Source organism: Grammomys surdaster, unplaced genomic scaffold (assembly GCF_004785775.1).
Source record: "Grammomys surdaster isolate TR1022 unplaced genomic scaffold, NIH_TR_1.0 233, whole genome shotgun sequence".
Classification (NCBI taxonomy): domain Eukaryota; kingdom Metazoa; phylum Chordata; class Mammalia; order Rodentia; family Muridae; genus Grammomys; species Grammomys surdaster.
Window position 1 is genome coordinate 2321131 of NW_021604678.1, and position 10617 is coordinate 2331747.

At 40.8% G+C, this 10617-nt stretch overlaps 1 pseudogene; it reads left to right on the forward strand.

Annotated features, from left to right (window-relative positions):
• Positions 1–2985: 2985 nt before the first annotated feature.
• On the forward strand, positions 2986–4020 carry LOC114626333 (annotated as a pseudogene).
• Positions 4021–10617: the final 6597 nt, after the last annotated feature.

The window sequence follows — 10617 nt, forward strand, 5'->3', positions numbered from 1 at the left end:
ACATCACTGACCATCAGAGGTGTGATCAGAGGTGTGATCAGAGGTGTGATCAGAGGTGTGATCAGAGGTGTGATCAGAGGTGTGATCAGAGGTGTGATCTTAGACACACTGGGATAGAACACATGTCTTTCTCCACAGCTGTTATCAAAATAAACAGATAAATGAGGAAAGACAGCTAGTGTTAGTAAGGATGTAGAAAACTGAATCTACGCATGCTATCAGTGGAAATGCAAAATGGAGCAGTCACAGTGAAAGCATACAGATGTCCCTCAAAAAATTAACAACAGAGTTTTCTCAGAACCCATGGCTCTTGTTCTATTTAGCTCAAAAATTGTAACTAGAATCCTAAGGACATTCTAGCACTCCATGCATTGAACACTCATGCGTTCACATGCGTTCACAACACTCAATATCTCCGCAGTCTAAATGTCCATCATCAGAAAAATAAAGAAAATGCAATCCATGCAACATACTATCCAACTGTCAGGGGCAGCCTTGCTTATACACTGAAGGCCTAAAATCACCCATAGGCCTAAGTCAGCCTGCTAACACAAAGTCTTGGTCTCTGTGGAAAAACACTGAACAGATGGCTATAAGATCTTGTAAACAAGTACCCTTGGTAGATAATACCAACTTAGATAAGGACAAGCGAATCATAGGCAGAGTCATAGTGATCTGTCCCCTGAACCTTCACCCAGCCAATACCCTGTTCTAGAAAATATCTGTGTGGAAAAGTAAAAATCATCGGATTGATCAGACTATAGACAAGCTGCTCATTCTTTGCGTTCTCCTGTTTCCCCCATTCTCTTTTCCAGGTGATCTCCCTGGACCCTGTTCAATGCCCTGCTGGATGGGCCATCCAACCTGAAAAAGCAAGGAAATTCTGCAATGCACTACAGTGTAGATCAACCTAGAGGGGAGTGAGCTGAGTGAAGTAAGACAGATGTGAAAGGAAAATGCTGTTGGATTCCATCTATGTGGGTATTTAAGAGATTCAAATTCATTTTGCATCAAAGTGGAATGATGGCTGCCAGTGGCTAGCACATTATGAACTGGGGAATTACAAACCAACAGGCACAAAGTCCCAAGAGGTCAGGATGAAGCCTCTTTGTCTGGTATTATATCCACTAGCTAGACTATGGTGGTAGACATGCTAATTGTACTTGTACAGTAAAATTTAAAATTTTAATGATGAACTGCAAACTATAAGTAAATGTCTCAAAGTAACATCTGTAAGTAGAAAGAACATATCTCATTCAGGATTCAGTAAGTAAATATAGTGTATCTAAAGGTTGTAAACACCACCTTCCCACAGAATTGTAAGAATATTTAATTCCCTTTAATGCTATATCCAGAAGTCCATACTGCCTAAACTTTACATCAGTCCTGGTTAAAAGGAGCAATAAAATGTCTCTTACTTTGTGAGTTTCTAGGACAAGAGGCCACATGTGTGAGTGATTGAAATCTGGGAACAAGTAACTTGGCATCTATTTTCAAAATTACAGTTAAAAAAGAAGCACATGCACCAATTGTCCTTGCTAAAATGGGAAAAGGTAAAATAGGAAAATACATTTTAAATGCCAAGACTCTGGCAAACATTCCTGGTGAGTCATAAAAATTGAGTGAGAATATGGCCAGGTACGGGAGGTGGGGGTGGGAGGTGGGGGTGGGAGGTGGGAGTGGGAGATGGGGGTGGGAGGTGGGGGTGGAAGGTGGGGGTGGGGGTCGAATGCCAGGTGGCCAAACAAGGGGAAAATAGAAGTGGCAAGATGATAAAAAATATATTCAATGGAGACGCCATGGGACAGAGTGTTCCCCAGAACTGTGGGCTGCCAGAGATGTGCCACAGAAGGAATGACCTTAAAGCCTAGGTTGTTAAAGGGGCAGCATTAAAACACACAGCAGAACAGCTGTCCAGCTGTTGCCCACTGAAGCATCCAGACTGTTAACTGCAGAGTCGTGGTATGGGCTAGTGTCAGCTCGCCACTAACTTTTGTGTAGATCTGCAGACCATTGAGCAGCCCGAACCTTGACTGCATGCCTCGGCCATGATGGGCAAGCGATGCTGTCTGAGGCTCAGACCCGTGAGGACTGCACCCTTGAGGAGTTCGTGCTGGACAGGTCTGTACTGGCTGAGGATGATCTGACTCTGCTGGAGCTGAGGAAAAGAAGCATCCCCACCTGACTGCCTCACTTTAGCCTTGGGGGGAAGGGGAGTGCAAGCTGGAGGGTGCTTCCCCATGGGGACATCTGGGAGTCCTTGTCACTGTTAAAGGTTTTTTCTTTGTCACAGCTCTCCTCCTGATATGTTCTGGAGGTACACACTGTGACAATGGTGGCTAGCATAACAGGATGACTCTTTCACCTTATGCTGTCTCTTGTCTTTATAATTCCATCTCAACTCTGCATTTCGAAAAACAAAATGTGTTGAAGGCTAAGAGTAATAAAAATAAAATACAAGAAACAACTGCAACTTATCAAAGAAATCTTCATGAAAGAAAAATTTTAAAAAGATCTCTCTCAAAGTAACATTTTTCTCTGATATGTCAAAGGTTTCCAAGGACTTTCTTTGGAAACAAAATGTCTCATTGTTACCTCTGAGTTCTATCAGTGGTATAATATAAACCCAACAGAATGAGGCTTCTTTTAATGGACTACTTTCATGTGCCAGGAAGCTGAACACAGTGGTTAGTGACACTAATTCTGGAGTCCAAAGGCTCCCATTTCAGCTTAATGGCTGGCAGGTATTCTAAGTAAAGTTAGACATAAGTTAGTGGAAGTAGAGAGGCAACACAGAAGGTTATCCCCAAACGGAGCACAATACCATTCGTGATCTTCAGATGGCCTAAAGAAAATATTGACCTCCAGCTAGATGCTTAGTTCCAGTTTTAATATATCAGAGACCATGTAAGGGAAACAGGCCATTAGAAGTTTTGGAAGAAATTACTAGGTGGCGCTTGGCTCCTTGAGCTATCCGGTGCCATCCTTGTCGCTGCAGTGACACTCGCATCAGCTGCAGCCATGACCGAGCAGATGACCCTTCATGGGACCCTTAAGGGCCATAATGCATGGGTAACACAGATCGCCACCACACCGCAGTTCCCGGACATGATCCTGTCGGCGTCTCGAGACGAGACCATCATCATGTGGAAGCTGACCAGGGATGAGACCAACTATGGCATACCACAGTGTGCTCTGCGAGGTCACTCTCACTTTGTTAGTGATGTGGTTATCTCCTCTGATGGTCAGTTTGCCCTCTCAGGCTCCTGGGATGGAACACTGCGCCTCTGGGATCTCACAACGGGCACTACCACGAGACGATTTGTGGGCCATACCAAGGATGTGCTGAGCATGGTCTTCTCCTCTGACAACCGGCAGATTGTCTCTGGGTCCCGAGACAAGACCATAAAGTTATGGAATACTCTGGGTGTCTGCAAGTACACTGTTCAGGACAAGAGTCATTCAGAATGGGTGTCTTGTGTTCGCTTCTCCCCGAACAGCAGCAACCCAATCATCATCTCCTGAGGATGGGACAAGCTGGTTAAGGTGTGGAATCTGGCTAACTGCAAACTAAAGACCAACCACATTGGCCACACTGGCTATCTGAACACAGTGACCGTCTCTCCAGATGGATCTCTCTGTGCTTCTGGAGGCAAGGATGGCCAGGCTATGCTGTGGGATCTCAATGAAGGCAAGCACCTTTACACATTAGATGGTGGTGACATCATCAATGCCTTGTGCTTCAGCCCCAACCGCTACTGGCTTTGTGCTGCCACTGGCCCCAGTATCAAGATCTGGGACTTGGAGGGCAAGATCGTTGTAGACGAATTGAAGCAAGAAGTTATCAGCACCAGCAGCAAGGCAGAGCCGCCCCAGTGCACCTCTCTGGCATGGTCCGCAGATGGCCAGACTCTGTTTGCTGGCTATACAGACAACTTGGTGCAAGTATGGCAGGTGACTATTGGTACCCGCTAAAAGTTTATGACCGAGTCTTAAAAATAAACTGGCTTTCTGAAAAAAGAGAGAAAGAAAGAAAGAAAGGAAGAAAGAAAGAAAGGGAAAGAAAGAAAGAAATTACTAAATACAAGATTGCCCTTCTAATTCTAGGGAACAAAAATGAAATCATGGTGTAATAAATTTTATTCATTTATCATCAGGATCTGCTCAGGTTTAGAGGGATTTGTCATCAAATATCTAATCTTAAAAATATATCACTATATAGCTTCCTTCTTATTGAGCTACGCATTGCCAGTGCTGGACTAGAGCTCCCACACAGAGTTCATACTGAGCTGAAATTTGTTATGTCAATTACTAAATTGTTTTTTTAATCATTTCTTGATCATGAAATGATATACTGGTGTTAATTTGCTCAAATTCATATTAGCCATTTTCAAACTGTAGTTCATTTTCACACTTCAGAATATGTGTACACAGGACACCATATGGATGCTACACCACCATATTTTCATGTCTAGTATAAAACTTGACACATATCTAAGCATTTAGTAAAGACTTCCTTCCTTGTAATTTTGGGGTCAAAAGACGTGGGCAGAAGTGGGACTATATTCTACAATGGCAGATAGTAACAAGAAAAAAAAAAACAGGAACGAGAAATGGAAATGGGAAGAGGGGGTAGTCACATCACACCAGTCAGATATGGTCACACATTTAATGCTCACAGCGACCCACATGACAGATTATAATGAAAACCTGCTTTATAGAAGAACAGGGTGTAAATAATTTGATAACAGTTACAAATACCTTTTGCAGAGGCCAAAGGCATGACAAATCTGTTTTACTGTGCTCTAACACCTAAACAACTATAAAAGGTTCATTTAAGGGTAGAGGAGTCATTGGCTACTTCAAAACATTGATAACAAATCCATCCTGAAATAAGGAAGCTGTCCTGAGGAAGGGATGATGTGCTTGACCTGAAAAGTGTTTCCAGTTTGCTATAGAGAGGAAAGCAGAGAGGGAAAGGATGATGGTGTCAGGTAGAACAGGCAGTCGATAAAGTCACACCACACACACACACACACACACACACACACACACACTTGCCCTTACCATTCACAAACTCCCACAGCACCGGTTTCCATCTATAAAATATTGCTCTCTATATGATGCATATATATCTTCTGCTATGAAGTGCAAGAGAGAAGTGTACACTATTGAATTGATGGTATGTGTCTGCAGAACTCTGTCAACAATGGACTGCACAGGATACAGTGATTTCCTTACTATGTGATGTAGCTATTGGATTCTAGCTTCAAAGACATAAAGAAAAATTTTTATAGAAAGCTCATTGTTTTTTAATTATATACTTTTCTAGCCGGGCAGTGGTGGCGCACGCCTTTAATCCCAGCACTTGGGAGGCAGAGGCAGGTGAATTTCTGAGTTCGAGGCCAGCCTGGTCTACAGAGTGAGTTCCAGGACAGCCAGGACTATACAGAGAAACCCTGTCTCGAAAAAAAAATTATATACTTTTCTATTTATTCTCACTGTTGTTTGAAAGTATTTTGAAAATATTTTCAAAATAAAATATTTTCATATGGGTTTGAAACACAAAATGTAAAAACAAGAAAGTGGGGTGTCTCTGACTCTTTTGCTTTTGAGACTCTTTTTCTCCTACTGGATTGCCTCATACAGGCTTGCTGTGAGGGGATGTACCTGATCTTATTGCATCTTGTTACCCCTGGGAGGCCTGCTCTTATCTGAAGGAAAATGGAAGAAGAGTGGATCTGGAAGAAGGAGAAAGGGGGTAGGAGGGATTGGAGGGAGTAGGGTGGAGGGGAGGCTATGGTTGTGATGTATTGTATGAAAGAAGAAATAAAAAGGAAAACAGTAATAATAATTTTAAAAACAATTTTAGAAAGCAGGAAACATTTTGTTTTGAGGTTGTTAATTGAAATACAAGGATCTATTCAACAGAGTTTTATTTACATGAAAGGGTTAACTAATTAGGAAGACAGAATTCTAAACGTGGCTACCTTGGGAACACTTTTAAAATAGGCTTTTAAGGATTGTATATACAGACATGTGTGCATGTGTGTGCATATAAATTATATATAAGAATTAAAAGACAAATTTATATTTATAGTTTTAACATCATCCTTTATTATACATGCCTCAGATTTAAAATTATGTAAATAATATTCTCCATTCTGAAAGTGGAAACTGAAAAATAGTAAACACAGAATGGACATATGAAAATATTCAAATGGAAGAAAATTTATCTTGTATTTTTGGTACTCGGTCAAAGATTGTTAGTTGTTTTTTAATTTTCTTTATTTACTTACTTTTGTGTGTATGAGTGTTTTGGCTACATGTATATATGTAAATCACAGAACATGCAGATACCAGAAGAAGGCAGGAGCTAGATCCCGGGGACTGGAGCTACAGAGAGTTGTGAATCACCACACAGGTGCTTGGGATCACAACCAGCTTCTCTGGAAGTAACCAGTGTTCACAACCACTGAGCCATCTCAAAAGCCCCAAGTAATTATTCTTTTCAAAAACAAGTTTTGAGTAGTTTTGAACTAAAAAATAGCAAAACTATAAATTATAAATGTTTCTGGGATATGAGTCAGGCAATGCTTATGTGTACACTAGAAGAGAACAATGAGGAGGAGGAGAGAGTCGGGAGTCAGTAGTGCACTCACTTGGCAAGCTTGAGGACTGACCATACAGAATAATAGAACCTAGATCAAAACGCTGAGTGAAACAGAAAAATCTATAATAATCCCACTGATGACGACAGGGTGGGAGGCAGATGCAGGCAGATCCTGATCAGAGTAAAGTCCAAGTGGGTGTGATAGTTTCGATGTGAATTCCTTATTGCAAATTTACCTGAATTTGATGTAAACACAATTAAATTGATGTCCTTTGTCTTGACAACCTGTCCATTTGTTTCAGTAGCTATTTCTGATTCATTGAGAACCAGTAAATAATGACACTGCCTTTTCTGTCAGTCTGTATCCCCATGCCACACCCTCCCCCATGCCTTCACAGCATTGGCTAGCACATGGCAAATAAGCATGAATCTTCATCTTGTTTTCATGATCTTAGCGGGGGACATGTTCCATATGACATCATTAAGAAGAATGTGACTTGTAGATTTTTCTAAATGCCTTGTGTCAATTGAGTTCCCTAATCTTCCTAGTTTTCTGACAATTTGTACCTTGACTCATAGCTGAATTTCTTAAATGCTCTTTCTATACTTCCTGAGATCACATGTATGTCTTCATTTATTCCTGTTAATACAGTAAGTTAAATTGATTTAAAGGGTTAAATCAAACATTATTGGGTTAAGCTACACTTAGTCATAATGCTTGGATGCAGTTCAATGCAGTTCAATAGGTAACCTTTTATAGTATTTTTAATAAAATAAGAAACTAGATTAATACAAAGATAATTATAGACTATAAATGCATGTATTATATACATTTTCACAAGTTGTATATATTCATTTTTGTTTTTTTATTGGATATTTTATTTACATCTCAGATGTTATCCCCTTACCCCATTTCCCCCCCTGCCCAGGTACCTCCTATCCTATCCCCCCTCCTCCTGCTTCTGTGAGGATGTGTCCCACTCCCACCTCCCTATACTCGAATTCTCCCACACATCCAGTCTTCATGGGACCAAGGATCTCCTCTCCAACCTATGTCAGACAAGGCCATCCTCCCCTACATATACAGCTGGAGCCATGGGTCCCTCCCATGATCCTGGGAGCTCTGGTTGGTTGGTATTGTTGTTCTCCCCAAGGGGCCACAAACCCTTTCAGCTCCTTCAGTCTTCTAACTCCTCCATTGGGAACCCCATGATCAATTCAATAGTTAGCTGTGAGCATCCGTCTCTGTACATGTCAGACTCTGGCAGACCTCTAAGGAGACTATAAATGCATGTATTATATACATATATTTGTATCTGTTGTACTTGGCTTGCTTACTTTTATCAAGAATGCTATGTGTCTGTGTTTATGAGGGATATTCATTTGTACCATAATGTCTTTGTCTAGTTTCTGTGTTGGGATTATTCCATGATTACTGGATTATATTAGTAAGATTCCTTCCTCCATGATCTGCTAAGGCAGGGTGAATATGATTTGATTTTTTTCTTTGTGTATAATATAATGAGCAGTTATGACACCTGGATCTATAGAGTGTTGTGTGTGCATGTGTGTGTGTGTGTGTGTGTGTGTGTGTGTGTGTGTGTATTCTGTGTACAAATTTGTTTACTTTCAGAAGAGATGGCAATTGTGGTGGTTTGAATATGCTTGGCCCAGTGAGTGACATTATTAGGAGGTTTGGTGTTGTTGGAGTAGGTGAGTCACTGTGGGGGTAGGTTCATCTATGCTCAAGTCTAGCCAAAATCAATCTTCTCCTGGCTGCCTTCGGATCAAGATGTAGAACTCTCAGCTCTTTCTCTAGCACCATGTCTGCCTGGATAGTGCCATGCTTCCTATCATGGTGATAATGAACTAAACCTCTGGACCTATAAGCTAGCCCTAATTAAATGTTGTCCTTTATAAGAGTTGCTTGGGTCTCTTCACAGCAATAGAACCCTCACTATTACAGCGATTTTAATTATTTTACTTGCTTTTGATCATTTATGTCATTGGAAGTTATCACCTATTCCCACTGAATGTAAAACCACAAAGTCTGGTCATGGTGGTATGTGCTGTCTTTCTGTCATTCGGGAAGCTGAGCCCTGAGGGTGGTGAGAAGCTCCAGAATAGTCTTGGCCAATCACATGGGCTAGTCCAGCTCAGAAACTTAAACATAGAGTGCATCAGAAGAACAAAACAAAGTAAAACAAATGAGTCAAAACCTTTAGAAGCACAGGTTTTCTCCTCAGTTTTAAGAACTGAGAGCTAAAGTTGATTTCACACAGCATAGCCACAGCTCAGCTCGGGGAGGCTTGAGGACAGTAGCGGCTCCCATCTGTCCATTATTAGTATCTGATGTCCTCCACTGAGCCTGGAATCATGAGCCTCATCCCAGTGCACATCCACCCCTTACCTGTAAACACTTCCATGCAGTCCACCTCTCTGGGATTTTACCTGTCCACCTACTCTTAAGCTCTCAGAGATAATTACACCTTTTTGGATTTTACTAGTTGAACTCTCAGAAGATCATTCAAATTTTCATATCCTGAAAGTACTTCATTAGGTATCTTCATCCTAACACCCCAAATTCCATGCTTCTCTGCATTTAAAAAGCCTTATACCTGTGCATTGTTTGGTCATTAACTGTAAACAATCATTAGACTACAAAATTTACTTTAAATTTAAAAACAAACAAACATACATACAAATGAAAACAGGAACCCTTTTGAGACATGAAACCACAGTCCAGTTACAACAGAATGCACATTCTGGGATTCTGGCTGCTTTCTGAATCCTTTGTTTATAAGAAGGTGAGTTTCAAGAAAGCGGCTGAGAATCATGAAATCTGAAGCGGTCCCGATGTTCGGGGGCTGATGATGCTCATGGAGGGTCTTGCAGCCATCTCTTATTGAATTCCGTTCCTTGGTAATGGCTGGAAAGTTACATGCACTGCTTGACAAATTGTATCCATATGGGCAGGCTCTCCTTGGGTGCAACCTAATCTCTGCTACCCAGTTTGAAGGCAGCCCAGGGTAACAACATCAGCAACCGCAACCTGATTGGTCCACCCCTCCAGCCTTCACAGAAGCACACTGAAGCAATCCATCACTGCTTTTTCAAAAGAGGGCCCTGGCTGGGCTGCTTTGATGTGATTTTCTAAAGTCTTGGTATATTCCAGCAAATCAGGGACTCAGCCTTGAGTTGCCCTTTTGATGATAAATGATCAGAACAACTCGATAAAAATATGAAATAGCTCGAGTTTAATTCTTTTTTTGAGAACTTTATATGTAAGTGCTGTCTCTATGTCACTCTTGCCTTTCCTCCCATTTACAATTGCTCCTGTATCCCCCACCAAAATTCATTACATCTCGGGAAGGTATCCCATGACTGGCACTGAGTATTTTGTTAGATGGTTCATGGTCCTTGGGAGGAAACCATTACCTCATATGGTATAACTATATATACACACATACACACACAAAGTTTATGTGTATGGGTGTGTATGTACATACATATAGAATTTTATGCATTAATATACATTAAATAGATAAGAAGCGTAGAAAAAGAGGCTTAAATAATTTTTTCATGCCCCAAATGAATATTAATGCCATGAAAATAAAGAACCCAGTGGGTAGATGGAACCCTTTAGATGTAATCAAAGAAAAATTTAATGAGTTGGAGTTTACATTATCGATGGAAAAGAAATCAAGGAAAGAACCTTCTAAAAGGCCATCTTGGCATGGCCAGTAGATTGAAAAACTCTGAAATACTGTGATACAATCAATTTATTCTTCATTTCTTTTTTTAAATTTTGTAATTACTAGGTTGTATAAGGAATATCCAGTTTCCTTTTTATATTTTTATTTAAACTTCTAAAACATAACAAAAGAACTTCCCAATATTAGCGGAAGCTAAGCCCTAGAGAGTTATAGAGGCCTTCTATTATTTTTGAAAGAATGACCTTGTTCTGACCTCTTTACATAGCCAGAAACAACCACCTAGCAGAG